This window comes from Alosa pseudoharengus, unplaced genomic scaffold (genome assembly GCF_046254945.1).
Source record: "Alosa pseudoharengus isolate Yale_2024_CS ecotype anadromous, Long Island Sound unplaced genomic scaffold, YU_APseudo_1.1 YU_APseudo_1.1_scf_22, whole genome shotgun sequence".
Taxonomy (NCBI): Eukaryota; Metazoa; Chordata; class Actinopteri; order Clupeiformes; family Clupeidae; genus Alosa; species Alosa pseudoharengus.
The window spans coordinates 3,515,630-3,520,629 of NW_027468680.1; positions in this window are offsets into that span (position 1 = coordinate 3,515,630).

Here is a 5,000-nt window from a genome sequence, read left to right on the forward strand (position 1 = left end):
GCATGGCATTGTGGGAGTTGTAGTCCTTGTGCTGCTGCTGCTGCTGCTGGCGGCGTCTCTGCTCCAGCCTGAGGAGTTCCTGGGCCTCCAGCAGCACGCGGGCGTTCACGCCGCTCAGCGAGAGAGTGTGTGCGTGCGCGTGTGTGTGTGCGTGCGCGTGTGTGTGTGCGTGTGCCTGCGTGTGGGAGTGGACAGGGCTGTGCGGGCCGTGCCGAGGGCCCTGGTAGCTGGAGTAGCGGCCGCTCTCTTTGGCCGCCTGGAAACCGTTGCCACGGGATGGGGAGGAGCTCCAGGGGTTGCCGTGGGAGACCATCCTGGGCGGAGTTGTGTTGGGACGTCTGAGAAGGAGGAAAAATGTAAGACCACCCACCATCACAGTTGCTATACTATGAAATTCACATCATCAACCTTACATATGGAGGGGAGGGGTCTATTACTCATACACCTAACCTTGCATATGGAGGGGGGGGGCTATTACTCATACACCTAACCTTGCATATGGAGGGGGGGGGCTATTACTCATACACCTAACCTTACATATGGAGGGGAGGGGTCTATTACTCATACACCTAACCTTGCATATGGAGGGGAGGGGTCTATTACTCATACACCTAACCTTGGATATGGGGGGGGGGGTCTATTACTCATACACCTAACCTTGCATATGGGGGGGGGGTCTATTACTCATACACCTAACCTTGCATATGGGGGGGGGGGGCTATTACTCATACACCTAACCTTGCATATGGAGGGGGGGGGCTATTACTCATACACCTAACCTTGCATATGGAGGGGGGGGGCTATTACTCATACACCTAACCTTACATATGGAGGGGGGGGTCTATTACTCATACACCTAACCTTACATATGGAGGGGGGGGTCTATTACTCATACACCTAACCTTGCATATGGAGGGGGGGGGGCTATTACTCATACACCTAACCTTACATATGGAGGGGAGGGCTATTTACGCATTCATTCTTTATTTGTTAATGTACTTAGCCATTTGGCTTCATTTGGCAGATGCTTTCATGCAAAGCCACTTATAGTGGAGCCTGCTAAAGGTGAAGTTGAATTGCTTTGACTGATAGAACACATCTCAGCCAGATGTGCGATGTTAGATCATCAGCAGCAGTATGGCAGCTGTCTCGTATGGAGATGAAAGGGAAAGGCCAGGGTGAGGGTCTGTACTGTGGATGACCAGCAGGTAAACACTCCATTAGCGGGACTGAGGGACTGAAAATACGGCCCTCGAGGTCAGTGGTGTAGTCTAGTTAGCTGTAGTGGGTATGCTGTAGTGTAGTGGGTATACTGTGGTGTAGTCTAGTTAGCTGTAGTGGGTATAGTGTGATCTAGTCTAGTTAGCTGTAGTGGGTATAGTGTGATCTAGTCTAGTTAGCTGTAGTGGGTATGCTGTGGTGTAGTCTATTTAACTGTAGTGGGTATGCTGTGGTGTAGTCTAGTTAGCTGTAGTTGGTATACGAAGCACTGCTACTTGAGTGCTGATATGTTACATGATATCTCTACGCCCAAGTAGCAGTGCTTCGCCTGTGCTTTGCCCCAATATAGTCCCAAGTCAATACCTGCCTAGGAGATCACCTCGTCTTAATCTGCATTGCCATTTGTACTTGTTGTGAAGACGGAGGCCACAAGAACTAATTAGGGATTCTTTTTTTTTTGTTGGCGCACTTTTATTCACGACGTACTATCTGGCTACAAAGGATTCCATTCACTATGCTAAGCTAAGCTAGCCGGGGTCGCTACCGGACTATGACAATACACGCACAGAGACTTCAATGTTTTTGCTCACTTATCTAACTCTAGATGTTGTCATCAGTTGACTCCATTCATCTGCGCTTGGGATTCAATCATGCTGTTCTGTTGTAGCCAGTGCAAATGGAGGTAGGGGGCGGAGAAAGGCGCTGATTACCCGAGGAGCTACAGCAGTGTTTCCCATACATTGACAAAATCGGCCGCCACAGATTAATATTCTATGTTTAATTTAATTTAATTTAAATTAAATATAAGGTCAAATCCTTGCATTGCCATTGAGCTGCGCTTTTTACTCACGCATCCTTTCCTTGCCCCGCCCCGCTCTCTCTCGTAGCCCGCTGCCCCTCCTCTGCATGTGCATTTAACAAAATATTCACGATTGTTGAAGGATTGTTGTTGCCACATAGAAGCATTGCATAGAAGACGTCTGGCTAAATTGCTATTAAATCCGCTTAGCATCGTGACCATGCTGCGCAAATTTGTTCAAAACTGCTGCATTGAAGTTAACTCTGCTAAGGTCTTATCACAACATAGTAGGCTACATTGAAGAGACTAAACTAAGTTAAGTTATGCAATCAAGCAGTATCTCAAAGCTAACGTTAGAGTACTGTTTGGATGTCGACTTTAGCATGCTTAGCCTACTTACGGCTGCTTGTCAATTTCGTTGAAGGGCTCATTTTATTGACTCTGACACTGAATGTTTGCAAAATCCCGATATAAATGGAAAAGTGTTTTCCAAAATTCAAAAGTGCTTGTCCCAAGGAGAAGTACAAACTTTTATTTTAACTATGTAGAAAACGTTATGAATTGCATCCACACATCAGCAGCCTTTTAACTATGTTAATCACAAACGTCAATTAGACCCCCCCCTGCTACAGGTTTGATAAGTGGCATGTAAGATGAAGAGGCACAGCGTGCGCTTTCTGCGGGTTGGCCATGGCACTGATAACGCTGCGTTTACAAATGTACGTAAATCTGCCCCTGAGTGACTGAAGGATTGAGGGATTGAGGGACTGAGTGATTGAGAGACTCAGGGAATGAGTGACTGAAGGGTTGAGGGATTGAGGGACAGAAGGATTGAGGGACTCAGGGAATGAGGGACTGACGGATTAAGGAATTGAGGGACTGAGCGATTGAGGTATTGAGGGACTGAGGGACTCAGGGGTTGAGGGACTGAAGGTTTGATCAATTGAGGGATTGAGGGACTGAAGGATGGAGGGATTGAGGGACTAAGTGATTGAGGGACTAGGGGTTGAGGGACTGAAGGTTTGATCAATTGAGGGACTGAAGGGTTGAGGGACGGAAGGGTTGAGGGACTGATCTTGTTCAGATGACGATACCGATGTGTGGAGTAAACATCGGCGTACACACACACGTATGTGTACATGTGGAACTGTATTGCCTGATAGAGTCCATCATCATCACACACACACACTACTGTTGTAGCCATGCCAACAGACATAAACATGTATTGTAGCATGGTAGAGAGCTGTTCTGTTTTGGGGTTTGTCTGAAGTAGTGCATCTCTCTCACACACACACACACGCGCACGCACCGTGGTAGAGAGCTGTACTGTCTTTGGGTTTGTCTGAAGGAATCAGTCTCCTCTAGTCGCTTTTTGTGGAGCTGTAACTCCACTGTTACTGAGTGACGTCCAGTCTGGGGGACCTGCAACACACACACACACACGCGCGCACACGCACGCACGCACGCACACACGCACACACACACACACACATACACACACACACACACACACACACACACAGACATTTCCGCGAGTGCACGCACAAACACAAACACACACACACAAATCCATTATGAGCATTAAAAAACCTCTAATTCTAAAAAACGAATTCTTGCACAAAGATCCCACAGAGAGAAAGAGACACACACACACACACACACACACACACAGAGGGCCAGATGTACGCTTGAATGCTTTTGCACCCACTTCAGGCATATTTGTTTCGCAACATGCGCGTAAAATCATGGCGAGGTATGTACAAATAGGTCTCACTGAGGTAACAGCACAGACTGCCTGTCGCGGGAGCTGAAAATGTCAAACTGCACTTTTACGTGTCATGCATATGCATTCATGGGAGGGTCCAGGGGAAAGTGGGAGTTTAGCATAAAGAGATGGGAGGGGAAGCGTAAAGAGCGCCTAATTATGTATTCTGCTGTATGTCAAAAACTGCTCGTGAAAGCGCATGTCTATTCTGCGCCTAAATATTTCCGCCTTGTAGAAGCAGGTGTTAATCCAAATTGTGGTTAAATGCTTCAATAAAATAACCTTTTAAAGACAACAGAATTGCTATTTAGAGCACCGGTTTTGCGTCTTTGTACTATATCAAAAGCAACCTTAACTTTTGTTGGCCTTTCGAATGTCTTACTTTCACTTTCACATAATCCACTTAAACTTTCCTACTTGCTAGATTTGACCAATCTTCCATAGCCTACGAGCACAAGTAGTTTGAGTAGAACTACTGATCTTCATTATCTCCCTGCTTGTTGACATCTTATCATGTACTGTATTATTTCATGATCGCTAAACGTTTGATTCTTTTTAATGTTGTCATCAGTTAACTTCATGCAACTGCGCTTGTATGTAGGCTATGTCGTTCAGTTGTGGACGTTCGTAAATTGTGGTAGGGGCGGAGAAAGGTGAAGAAAGGCGCAGATTAACTGATAAAGTGAAAGTTTGATAAATACCACGTATCACAGCGTTCGCTATCTGCAGTTTGTCTATGGCGCTGATGACGCTACGTTCGCAAATGTACGTACATCTGGCCTAGAGTTTCTTGACACACAACAAGCTTACCTGCTTCTGGGTATAGGAGCCCACGTTCTGTGTGTGTGTGTGTGTGTGTGTGTGTGTGTGTGTGTGTGTGTGTGTGTGTGTGTGTGTGTGTGCTTGTGTGTGTGCGTGTGTGTGTGCGTGTGTGTTTGATGTGTATGGGACACATATAAGGACAGGTGGAGGTTTCATGAAGAATAACTGACTATGAGATCAGATGTAAGTTAGTAAGAGTTAATACAAAATATCAAACGCCTCCATTACACACACATCCAGAATCTCTCTCAGACACACAAACACACACACACATCGAGGTGGTCTCTCATACACACATACACACACACATTTACAAACTTCCTCTTTCTCAGGCATGCGCCCTCTTGCTGGGTTGCCATGGTGACGGACGCTGATATATGAGAGTGTGTGTAT